This window comes from Pteropus vampyrus, unplaced genomic scaffold, assembly GCF_000151845.1.
Source record: "Pteropus vampyrus isolate Shadow unplaced genomic scaffold, Pvam_2.0 Scaffold233, whole genome shotgun sequence".
Lineage (NCBI taxonomy): Eukaryota > Metazoa > Chordata > Mammalia > Chiroptera > Pteropodidae > Pteropus > Pteropus vampyrus.
This window is the reverse complement of record NW_011889014.1, coordinates 1,150,753-1,164,081: the sequence shown is the minus strand read 5'-3', so window position 1 is coordinate 1,164,081 and position 13,329 is coordinate 1,150,753. Positions and strand designations below refer to the sequence as shown.

The following is a 13,329-nucleotide window of genomic DNA, read 5'->3' as shown; positions in this document are numbered from 1 at the left end:
AAGGAAGCTGTTCTATCACACATTATTTTGCCTAACTTGTGTCCTCTGAGCTTGGGAATGAATACTAATAAGGGACAGAGATCCTCGGTAGTGCCACTGCATTCAGGACACAGCTTTGCAGCTGAGTGAAGTCTCAAAAGTTTGTAAAATGAAGATAAGATTTGAGAGCTTTGAGGTTATACATAACTAATCAATAACATGTCATGAATGGGGAGAAATAACTGAGAAGCACTATAAATAAAGCAGGCACAAGATGGAGTTTAAAGCAGACTAATTTCTCCAGAAGATAGTTTTCTTCAGACTTGGAATTGGCAACATACACCTGACATAATGCAATTTGCAGTTCATAAAGACTAGAAATGGAAATGAAAATTATTTGAGGAAAATGAACAATAAGAAAATTATCATTCTGTACATTTAAAAAGATTAAAATACCCTTTCCCTTTTTCGAGAAGTCCATATCATTCCTAATTTTGATTTTTCAAAGTAAAAACTACTCATCAGTTTTCTAGAATTCACGTAAGATCCTTTGCTTAATAATATGTTTAAAGTCAACTTTTCTGTAATGCCAAATGAGAATGAAACACTTCTAATCTTAATACGCAAAAATCCTCTTCATTCAGTAAAAACTGCCATTAAAAATATTCAGAAAGTTTTATCTTGGGAAAGAAATGTACTCATAATCTTTAAAAGAAATTGTTTTAAGGGGAAATGGCAACATCCATAGGTCAGCGGTGGAAGTCTGGCGGAGATTTAAAGAGGGAGAAAAAAAAATTGTCATGCCGTTTGTATAAACTCTCATTCATTCAACAAGTACTTGCCAAGCACCTGCTATGGTGGGGGGAAGAGGGAAAGAACAGAAAACTCTCCCTGCACTCGTGGAGCCAACATTCCGGTGCCTTCAGGACCCTGAAATCTTTGGAGCACTATGACAAATTCTCCAGCCATCAAAAAACTAGGAATTATTGCGTTATTTTAAAAGTCGTCACAACTGAACCTGGCAAGACACTGTCCAACAACAGTTGTAACTACTACACTTAATGCATTTTATGTACCCATTACATGAAGACAAATCGTTTCTAGAATACTTTGTAAGACAATAAATGGTCCTAACTGCAGTTTTACTGGAGGGCCCCTTATTATGGCACTACCAATTGAACACTATAATTTTGTTCCAAGTGAATCTACTAAATCTCATCGTGAGATGCAGCAAGTTTTTAACGCCATATCAAGACATCTAGAACAACTACACCTGATTTTTCCTTAATGTTGGGTTTTATGTTTAGTATTTGGAAAAGTAAGGTAATCCAACTCAACGCATAACAATAGTTTCTGAAATTCAGTAACTGCATTTTAAATCAATGGTCAGACGCCCTCTCCCCAAACTGATTCCGATAAATAGACATGGGGACTCTACGCTGCACCTGGAATGACTTGAGGTAAAACTAGAGAGCTTGAAAAGTGGCAGACAGCTTTGTTCCCAGTTTTGGGAGGTTTTCGCATGTAAAGGTCCCGGTAGAAGGGAGCTGAGGATTAACACTACCACGGGAGGGGTGCGAGGGTGGAGGACTGGAGGCCAAAGCCCGCTTTCTAGCGGACTAAGGCGGAGCAAATCCTCTTCTCTCTCATTCAACTTTTTAGGTGACACGTTGGGCCTCAGAGTCCCAGAGTGTTGTGATCACTACTCAAAATGATAAGGAGCAACCCCCTCTCCGTTAATTAACCCCATTAACCCAATTTCCCAAGTGTGTGAATCCTGGGGGAGGGGACAAACACCCTCTCCAACTCCTCCCCGACCCGGGATCAGAGTCCAGCCGCCGCCGCGCAGCGGCCTGAGCAACAGGAGAGCCGAGGCCACAGATCCCGCAGCCCCGCGACCGGCAGATGCTCCCGCTTCCCCGCCCCCAACCCACACGCCCGCCCGCGCTTCTTTCTTAGCCTCTTGCGGGCTCCCGGCAAGCCGAAGCCAATAACGGGGCTGGGAACTAAGAAAGTGAGCGCCCGGACCTGAAAGGGGGCGAAGTTAGAGGAACCGGCGCCGACGCGGGCTGTGGGAGGCCGGCAGGGAAAGAGGGGAGCAGCCCGAGGTCGCCGCCTGGGGGTGGGCCGTGGGGGAGGGGTGTGGGGTCGGCTCCCGGGGCTGCTGCGACCTCTCCCGGGCCACAGGCCGCTCCGCGCAGGCCCCGTCGCTCCGGAACCGGAGCAGGAAGCGTCCCCACCCCGACCGAAGCTTTAAACCTTCGGCGGCGGGAGAAACGGCACCCCGGCTCCCGCGGCAGGCCCGGCACCCCCCTGCCCCGAGCACCCCTCACCTCCTGGTTGAAGGCGTTGACGGCGTCCATGTTCGCGCTGCGGCGGCGGCTGCTCCGGGCCCGCCGGTCACATAGACCTCGCGCCGCGGCGGAGCGGGGCCGGGGAACCGGCCGGGGCTGAGGGGCGGAGGTAGGCGACGAGCGGCGAAGCTGGAGGCCGGGCAGGAAGAGGCTGCAGCGAGGCGACGAGGCGGCGGGACAGGCGGCCGAGGCAGGGGCAGAGGCGGAGGCGGAGGGGTGGCGGGCCCCCTCTCAGTCCCGTTCGGAGAATAAGGAGAAGGAGGCGGCGGCGGCGCTGGGCTCCAACATGTCCGTTTGGTGGTGGCGGCTGCGCTCTGTGTCTTGCTGACACGGCCCCCCGCGCCCTCACGCACTGGCCCACACTGGCCTGGCCGGCGAGCGGGCGGGCCTCTCTCTCCCTCTCGCCAGCGGGATGGCGGCAGCGGCCCGAGTCCTCGCCGCGCGGGGCACCCTGGGACGGCTCGGGCCTCCCAGCGCTTCCTGTGCCACAGGCCGCCCCTCCCGCTCCGCCCCGCCCCTCCCGCGCTCGCCCCGCCCTCGCCCCGCCCCGCGCGCCGCGCGCCGGGTCGCTGGCGCGTGACGCCAGGACGCCCAGCGCTTTCCCGCCAGCGCTGGCCGCGTTCCCGGTAGTCTTGCCAGCACCGTAGCTGGCCCCCGACAGGGGTGCCGGAGAGCGCGGGACCCCAGAGCCAGGAAGCTGGCACAGAGAGGGTCCTTGCGCACGCGCGTCGCTGCCGGTTGCAGTGCTCCCGGGTGCGTTTTTGTGTGCCATTCTTCCCGAGCGGGCCCTGCGCTCGACCCGGTCGCGCGGTCACGGAGCTGCTGGCGTTCTGCTGCCTGGAACAAAGGGCACAGAATTTAACCTCAGCACGTTGGGCGTACATTTGCAGGCTCCCGCGCAGTCTCTGCCGATGCGTCCTTGTGTTGTAATTGTGTGGGTTAATTCTATGCGAGATGAAGCACCGTGGACATACGGGCGCTGGATATTCATACAGGCCTAAATGAACCCGTTTCTTGAAACAGCCTTGTGCTGCAGGAGGAGTGGATTTTCTAAACCTTGATATCGACTACCCAAACCACCTTGTTTCCTTTTTGGTATTAACACTGCCCTGGTTCACTTACCCCGGTATCTGCTGTATTCCGGGCGCTAGGCTGGATTCTGAGGTTATAGGAAAAAAGATAAATTTACCGCCTTCAGACAACTCAGTTTAGTGGGGAGGATAGCCAAATGAGCAGATGATAACTAAAGCATGGTGAGTGTTAAGGCAGAGACCCTGAGGAGCAAATAAAAGAGATCCCGCTAGAAGTCCAGTAAGACTTCTCAGAGGAAGTGGCACCTGAGCTACATCTGGAAGAAGAGGTGTTTGGAGAAGACACTCCAGCATGACTGAGCTTGATGAGTACCCTGACATCAGCTTCCCCAAGGAGGACCACCTGGAGCTGAGGGAGTGAGGTGGACTGATGAAGTGATTGAGAGCAGGGCCTGAAGAGTCTCTGTGCCTTTCCAAGGAATTTGCATTTTGTCCCCAAGGCAGTGGAGAGCCATTGAAAGATTATAAGGGAAGGGCGGTGTCTTGGAATGCACGTTCTTTCAGAAGAAAGGTGTAGAGTAGCAAGAGGGGTCAGGGAAAGAACAGCCCTAGTCCCAGATGTTGCTGAGGACTTAAGGCACTGGCATAGAGGAGAGACAAGGTCAGATATTTAAGAAGTTGCACAGTCGGAGTGGGATAGAGTGACTGGGAGGTTAAGGAAGAGGAAGGTGTCAAGGTTCTGACTTGAATGATGTGGGCTTATAAGTCAGTTTAAGGAATATATAGGGAGGAAGGAATGGGTTCGAGTGAGTAAAAGAATAATGGTTAACACTCGTAGATTGTTTACATCTGTGAGGGTCCAGCGAACGTGCTATTCTGTGTTATTTAATCTCCATATCAAGCTTCTGTATGAGGTGGCTATTAGTAATACCCCTGTGTTATACTTGAGGAAGTAAAGCCCCATTCAGTTAACTAAAGTGAATTAGATGATTTCCTTCTGGGCCTATGGCCCCTAGGGCTAATAAGTGAAGATGTCTATGAGGCAGTTGAATAAAAACACATGTGGAGTCAGGCGAGAGGAGGTAGAGATCTGGGAGTCGTTGGTGCACAGATGGTGTGGGAAGAGCTGAAATAGACAGGGAAAGGAGACTGGGAATGCAGGTATGTAAAGGATAAGAAGTTGGAGTAAGAAGAGGCAGAGAAAGGGCACAGGAGAAGCTGTCAGCCTGTCCCATGCTGAAAGTAGAAGTTCACAAGATAAAAATTGGAAAGCACCTCGATAGCATCTCAGATCTCAGCAGGAATGTTGGCAGGAGTGGTGAGGGCAGAAGTCAAACTGATTTGCACTGAAGAGGGGAAGGCGGCAGGGGATATTTTACAGAAACTTGGTTGTGAATGCAAGTTGTGAGGGCACCGGGAAAGAATTGCAGGATGAAAGGAGAGTGTGCTTATTTCTTTTGAAATGAGGGAAATGTATTCTTATTAATCCAAGGAAGAAACAAAATAGGTCCCAAATATTCTTTTCAGGCCCACCCATCATCTGCTTCATATCACTTCACATCACTACTCTTTTATCTGTCATTATGTTTTTGAAACTCATTTTGCTTCTGTACAAGTTATCATCAATAGGATCACCAACATTACATTAGAAAATGCAGTTCTTAGTGGATCAATCCCTTGACTTTTCTGAATATCCATTGTCTACCAAATACTGTCCAAGATCCCCACACTCTGTTTCCAGTCTACTACCAGGGCACAACCCAAGTTTTGTCATTCCCTTGACACGACCGGGAATTGATACAGGTTGATCTTTGCTTTCACGTAAAATCTCTCTCTGCTCCTCCATGTAGGCAGACCCATTTAACATCTAAATGTTGTTCAGACATCATCTCCATCGATTATTCACCACTTATCCAGCACCTACTTTTTGCCAAGCCCTGTGCTGAAAAGCTTCCCCACTCTCCTCCCAGCCAGACTCAACATCTCCCACCATGTGCTTCCTTGTACCATCGCATGTCTTACCCTGTGTTGCTATTATCTGAAAAAACAAACAAACCAGTATACATTACTCCAATATGCTCTGCCCCTACCTTCCTCTGCCTCTTTCTATGAACAATGGCGGAACTTAAAAATGGGTGCACAAAGCCTGCTTGGATCCTTCTTCCTTGATCCACATAAGCAATCTCCTTTCCTTCTTTGAGTTAGGGAAATGGATTTGGCTAAGAAAGGTCGAATCTTGAGTTAGAGTGGCAAATAGAGTTTGTGGGGAAGGTGGGGAGTTCAGCTTTGGACAGTTTGCATTTGGAACTCAATGCATTATAGCTGTTGGGCTTTGTAGTGGCTATTGAATTGAGTAAATGATGGGCCAAAGGAGAACGTTTTCTATGCACCAACCTATTGAGATTTGAACGTACAAGGAACAAGATTTGGCTTCTAAGATCCTCATGTTTGAGGTAGATAACAGATTTTGGAGGTTCTTTTCTGGATAGGATTGTTTGGTTTTTATTTCGATAGGGTTTGGGAGGTTTTTTAAACAAGTCGTTTTGGGAAGATGTGTTATGTTTGGGTGCCTTGGCAGCATTTTCTACCATTTCTCTGTTCAGAAGGTGGCAGCACCTCTATCTGCTCTGAGACATCTGGCCGCTATTTGCGTAGCTACTGTTGGACTTCCATCCCTATCTCTCCAGGCAGACAAATCAAATCCTCCAGTAGGAAATTTGGGGCAAATGACAAAAACTCTTGAGGGCTGTCCTTTGTGAGCAGACCTTGAAGCAGTAGGAATGTAGCCTGTTAAAAAGATGGCTAGAGGATAAAAAATACATGCGACTGATAAAAATCAGCAAGACATTTTATCCACTTGCAAACTTGCCTTCTCTCAAAGAACATAGATTTAAACAGGTTCATGTGTTCATCACGTGGGTGTGAAAATAGTTCTGAAAAGCCAAACAAACTTGTGTTTTTAAAAAGAGTAGATGAAATCAATTTTCAGAGGAAAGAAAAGTTGGCATTCAGAAAGTGATATTCTGGTTATTTCTTTGCCCCTCACACGTCAACTCATTCTCTTGAGAGGAATGTTGGCTCAGTCCACAAGTGTAGAAAATACATAGGCAGAGAGAAATTACATCACTCCCGAAGAGGCCAGGAAAACATTTATAGGTAAGAATTCAAGAGAAAATAGACTCTTTCTAATGCTTTATCCCATGTACTTCCTGGAGCAAGTCTAAACTGTACAAGACTCCTCTTTTCTCCTTGATCTGCTTTCTCTCTCTGGACAGCCCCCTCCCCCAACTGAGACTTCACCTGTTACTTCTGTGATCCCACTGCCTGCCCACTTAAGGATTTGAAATCTCTCCTGGTTTACAACCGCATTTCCAACTACCCACTGGAAAATTCCATATGGATGTCTTCCTCTGTCCCCAAAGGACCCACCTGATTCCTTTCCGTGTCAGCCTCTGTCTTCCCGCCCTTTATGCTGTTGGTGCCAAAATAGTGGAACAGACTATCAGGAAAACAGGAACTGGAAGAAGGAAGAGCTCAGTGGCAATTGGGGCAATGGGGTTTTAGGGAATTTTCAGTTTCTTTTTAGTTTTTCAGCATTTTCCAGTCCCCTTACAGAAGGCATGTATTACTTTTGTAATCAGGGAAAGTTCCTTAAAAAAAGAAATTGTACAGATAAGTGTGCAGCAAACCTAAAATGCTTTGAATAGATAATTGTAGCTGCGATGATAGTAAGTATATGAGCTTATGAGTGAGCATGTGAGTAAAGTATTAGTCAAGATTCTCCAGAGAAACAGTACCATGAGAATATATATAATTCTCCTTTTATATATATTATTAGAATATATGTTTTTCTCTTCTATATATATATACATAAAATCTGCCATCTGTAAGCTGGAGAATCAAGAAAGCTGAAGGGCAGTCTAAGGTAGAAGGGCCTGAAAACCAGGGAAGCCGATGGTATAAATCCCAGTCCCAGGGTAAGAGGTGACAAGGTGAGACATCCCAGCTCACACAGTGAAGCAGGAAAAAAGGAGCTGCTTCTTCCTTTTTCAACCTGTTCTATTCAGTTCTTAAATGGCTCAGATGAAACCCATCCCCATTGGAGACCATAAGCTGCTTTACTGATTCCATCAATTCCAATGCTGATCTCATCCCGAAACACCCAGACACATGCAGAAGTCATGTTTAATCTGGGCATTCTGTGGCCCAGCCAAGCTGACACATAAAATGAATTATCACAAGTAACTGATAGAAGAAAATAGTTTCTCTTGGCTATTTCCTGTCTTCCTTAAGAATAGGGATCTAAGATTATTTTTCCAAAATTGAAAGTCTTCGCTGAGGTGACATGTCACCTTCCAAGACCAAACCACCCCAATCTAACATTTGCCCATTCATTCATTCACAAAATAAGACAGGCAGTGTGCTGGGTATCTAGGATATCATGGTAGGCAAAACCATAGTTTCTTCCTCATGGAACTATTTTAAAGTACATCTGCCCTGATGTTAAGTATTTTTTTCATATGCATATTGGCTATTTGTATGTGATTATGTCTTGTGAGAAGACAGTTTTTTGTAGCCACTGTGTATGTCTTTTATTTATTTATTTTTTGTCTGCAATGACTAGTATGAAGTTGAATAAAAGTAGCGAGAGTGAATAACTTTATCTTATGTCTTATCTCAGGGGCAAACATTCTTTCACTTTTATTTAGGATGTTAGCTATATGGTTTTCACAGATGCCCTATAACAGTTTGAGAAAGTTTCCTTCTGTTAGTTTCTGGGGAGTTTTTCTTTTATTGTTTTAAAACATGGGTGTTGAATTTTGTCAGACACTGCTTCCATTTCTATTGAGACGTTCATACAGTTTTTCTTTTTTATTTCGTTAATACTGTGAATTACATTGATTGGTTTCTGAATGTTAAACAACCTGGCATTCCTGAATAAACCCCACTGGTCTTGGGGTATTACCCTTCTCACACATTGCTGGATTCAGTTTGCAAAGGTTCTATCAAGAATATTTCCTTCTACATTTATGAGTGATATTGATCTGTAGTTTCCTTATCTTGAAATGGTTTTGGTGTCCAGCCTGTCCTCATCAAATGAATTGAGAAATGTTTCCTTCCTTTTCTGTTTTCGAAGGATTTTGTGTAGAACTAATATCATTTCTTCCTTAAGATTTTGTTAGAATTCACCAACGAAGCCACCTGGGCGTAACGTTTTCTTGATGGGAAGTTTTTACATTAATAATTCAATTTCTAAAATTTATATAGTGCTCTTCTTACTTTTGAGTCAGTTTTGATACTTTTTATTTTTGAGAAATTTGTCTATATTAAAGGTTAATGATTTACTGACAAAGTTTTCATTATATTCTCTTATTATCCTTTTAATGTCTGTGATAATATCTCATTTATTCCTGATGTTGGTGGTTTGTATGTTCTTTTTAAAATTTTCTTGTACTACAGTGTAGTTAGAGGTTCATCTATTTTGTTGATGTTTTCAAAGAAACAGTGCTTGGTTTCATTGATTAGCTATATTGTTTGTGTACTTTCTGGTTCATTGATTTTTCACTATTATTTCCTTTCTTCTGCTTGCTTTGTATTTAATTTGCTCTCCTTTTCTAGTTTCTTCAAGTGAAAGCTTAGATCATTGATTTGGGATTTCTTTTTGTAATATAAGCATTTAAAACTTTAAATTTTTCTCTTAAGATTTTGATATGTTGTGTTTTCATTTCCATTTAGTTCAAAATATTTTCTAATATTCCTTGTGATTTCTTCTTTTATCCACGAGTTATTTGAAAATGTGTTATTTAAATTTCAAATATTTGGAAATTTCTCAAATATCTTTCTTTTATTGATTCATAGCAATTAATTCCACCGCATTCCTTTTAAATTTATTGAGATTTGTTTTATGGCTCAGCCTATGGTCTGGATGATTGTTCCATATGCATTTGAAAATAATGTTTATATTACTGTTGTTAGATGGAATGTTCTATTAACATCAGTTAGGTCAGATTGGTTGATAGCATTAAGTCTTCTCTATATTAATTTTCTGTCTACTTATTCTGTCAATCACTCAGGGAGGAGATTCGGCATCCTCTGCTGTGATTGTGGATTTGTCTATTTCTCCTTTCAATTCTATCAGTAGTTACTTCAAGTATTTTGAATCTTTGTTATTACGTGCATAAAAAATTAGGGTTATTATTTCTCCTTGATGAAGTCATCCAATTATCATTAGGAAAATTTCCTCTCTATCTCTGGTACTGTTTCTTGTCCTGAGATCTATTTTTGTCTGAAATTGATATAGCTTCTTGGCTTTCTTATGATTAGTATTTGCATGATATATTTTTCCATCCTTTTACTTGTAACCTATCTGTGTTCTCTCTAATTCTTATGCTTATTGTTGTCCTATATTTTACTTCTATGCATGTTTTTTATAAGCCCGCAATACGTCAGGATTGTTTGTGTTAGACAATCATTTTTCTCTTAAAGACTTTTAAAAAAAACAAGATAATGCTTTTTATATTTTCCCACATATTTAAAAATTCCAGTGCTCTTTATTCCTTTGTGTAGATCCAAGTTCCACATGATGTTGAGTTCTTTCTCCCTGAAGACGTTCCTTTAGTATTTCTTATAGTGCATATTTACTGTCAGTGAAATCTCTGCTTTTGTTTTTCTGAAAAGTCTATATCTCACCTTTATCTTTGAAAGATATTTTAGTGGGTATAGAATACTGCGTTTACAGGGATTTCCTCCAGCACTTTAAATATGTTATTTCATAGTTTTCTGCCTTGTATAGTTTCTCGTGAGAAGTCTCGATAAACTGTATTTATTCCTCCGTCCGTAACTTGCCTTTTGTCCAATGTCAGAAAATTGTCTTCTATATATTTTCTAGTTTTCTATTTTTTTTTTTTTTTAATGGTGGAAGGGTAATTCTGCAGCTCGTTACTGCCTTATGATTAGCGTGAAAAGTCTCGATAAACTGTATTTATTCCTCCGTCCGTAACTTGCCTTTTGTCCAATGTCAGAAAATTGTTTTCTATATATTTTCTAGTTTTCTATTTTTTTTTTTTTTAATGGTGGAAGGGTAATTCTGCAGCTCGTTACTGCCTTATGATTAGTGGCAAAAGTTTTCAGAAGTTTTAAATTATTATGACCTAAAATTTTTAATTTTTGTTTTTATAGGTAAAGCTTTTTTTGTATTTTGTCTAAGAAATCTTTGCCTGTCCCAAGGTCATGAAGATATCCTCTATATTTTCTTCGAGAAACTTTAAAGTTTTAGTGTTCATATTAGGTTTATGGTTTATCTCAAATTAATTTTTGTGTATGTGTGAGATAAAGTTCAAGTTTCATTTTTTAAAATAGTTGTTCCAACCTCTTTTACTGAAAAGCTTTTTCCCTCATTGAATTGCATTGGCACTTTTGTCAAAAATTAAATAGCTACATACATATGAGTGTATATCTGAACTCAATATCCCATTGAACTGTCTTGATTACAATAACGTTATAGTTATTGTAATCTTTGAACTGTCTTGATTACAATAACTTTATAGTTAAAATTTGAAATTAGGAAGTGTAAGCCTTCCAACTTTGTTTTTCAAGAGTACCTTGGCTATTTTAGTTCCTTTGCATTTCCATATGTATTCTAGCTAAAGCTTGTCCGTTTTGGAGGGAAAAAAAGATCTCTATTGGTATTTTGATTGAGATATCTGATTCACAGTTAATATTCATGATCATGAATCTCAAAGGGGCCGTTCTGAAATCCAGCAATCATAGTACATTTTCTTACATAAAGAAAGGAGGCTCGTCCAGAAACTCTCTCCACAGTTCCCTTCACCTCTTTTCGACCAGAACTGAGCCACGTGTTCATCCCTAAACAAATGAAAAGAAGGATGGGATTTCTTACCAATTTTAAAACAATCAGGATTCGTTGGCTAGAATATGGGTGACTCTTTCAGAACAAGAGATCTTTGCCTACTAGCTGAACAAATAAATTCTGTTAACAAGGAAGAAGGGGGAAGAAGGGAGCCAAAGTATGCCTACTACGTGGGCAACAGAGCTTGACTGCCATGCAGACAAAGACATCTTGTGTGTGTGAGTGTGTGTTGTATGATTATATAACAATGCAGAAAACATGAAAGGATATATACTCAGTTGTTGGCCATGTTACAGTGGGGAAAGGGATCCTAATGTGGGTGAAGGCAGGAGTGGGGGGGCCTGCAAAAATATTTTTTAAAGTGCCCTAAAAATACATAAATCACATGTTTGCATTTATATAAAATTCTGTATATATGTGAGTACATAAATCAATCAAGATTAAAAAAGGGATCCCAACCACATCCAAAACAAAGGTGGTTTTCCTGGCAGCATATCAGCAGCGTGGCTGAGCACCTGTATTCAAATGAAAAATAAACAAACAAATGATGAGTGAATAAATAAATAAGTCTGTAAGCAGCCACAAATATTTCATTTAAACAAACGAATAAATTAAAAACAAGTCCGTAAGAAGCCAAAATAGATGTCTCATTGTGCACATATTAAGATCATGCGTGCGACCCCCTGGATAGTCACTCATCACTCGCTTCTAATATAGTTATCCAATAATTCTAACACCTCTAGTCTTTGATTTTTAAACCCAACCACATTAAAAGTAGAAAATAGGGAAGGAGGCTGCTAGAGGTAGGCAAACTGACAGCAACAAGAAGCAGCTGCTAACAGTGAAGAAGGAGACTGAAAAATATATAGAAAGACACATGAACGCACAAAGGCAAAGTCATCAGAGCCATTCAGTTGAAAGGAAACTAGCTCTAGGCACCTCCATAACCCCTGGTGGCATCTGTTTTACAGCAAGTCATACCAAGACTGCTGTAATGTCAGGCCCCAGTTAACAAGGAAATTGAGGGCATGCTCCGCATTCTTTTTTGAAAAAGCAAGGCAGCATATGACAGAATGGAGGATGATGGCTATGCCATCTTTGAGAAAAGAACTATGGCCAGTTCATCTTTGTGACTTTCAAGGCATAGCTTTCAGCTCCCTACTGGATACCCCCACTGGAGTCTGCAGTTACCAAAAGCTCAATGCATTTGAAACTCTTCCTGCCTCATTTTCAATTAAGTCGCCAATTGGTTATCAGTTACAGAGTGACTGTGAGGCAAACCCATGCATGAAGATTTTCAAGAGAAATGGTTGGAAAAGTGTTTCACAAATCTTAAATGCCCTTCCACACTTTGAAATCATAAAAATGGAGTATAAAGAGAGAGGAATTGGCATAAGGAAATTGGTAATGAGAAAGTGGGTGCCTGTCTCAGGCTTCTATGCCCCCGATATTTGGGGAGTGAAATGAGGGGTGCTACCTTTAACCCAGGGCAAACTTTTGACCTGCAGGCCAAATCTGGTCACTGCCGGTTTTCATAAATAAAGTTTTATTGGAACACAACCTTATTGATTCATTTATGTATTGTCTATGGCTGCTTTCAAGCTACTGTGCAGCGTTAAGTAGTTATGACAGAGACTGAGAGCCCACAAAACCTAAAATAATTACTACCTGGCTATCTTCAGAAAAAGTTTGCTGACCTCTATTTTAACCTTGTGCTTCATGAGGAAGACTTCAGGGGTCACCGAAAATCTATAGAAATATGTTTTCTGCAGGTGGAGGCAGAGGACCGATGTCTAAACCATATTTAAGGCACCGAAGGCAGCCCACCAGTTGGGGTCTGACTCCTCCAAAGAAATCCAGAGGGTGAACAAAGGGCTGAATACCTGCTCTGGTGACATAACCAGTGCTGTGACGTTGGGATCCAGGGTAAATAGGGGACGTGACTTTGAGAATTTCCTGAGGTCCACTTAGGATTGAGTGGGAGACAGAGCAGTAATATAGTTCATTTTGGGTCTTATCGGACTGGCCATCTGGAGGCCTCAGCAGATAGAGGCTGGAGTTGACCAAGGATTGTATGTCCAAGGATTAAAGAAGG

General features: G+C 42.4%; 1 long non-coding RNA gene across 1 annotated transcript in view; it reads left to right on the top strand.

Annotated features, from left to right (window-relative positions):
* The first annotated feature begins 1,164 nt into the window (after positions 1 to 1,164).
* LOC111728854 overlaps positions 1,165 to 13,329 on the top strand; it is a 23,333-nt gene continuing 11,168 nt past the window's right edge. The window contains exon 1 of the long non-coding RNA XR_002775977.1: positions 1,165 to 1,993. This is a non-coding gene — a long non-coding RNA (uncharacterized LOC111728854). The remainder of the gene's footprint in view (positions 1,994 to 13,329) is intronic.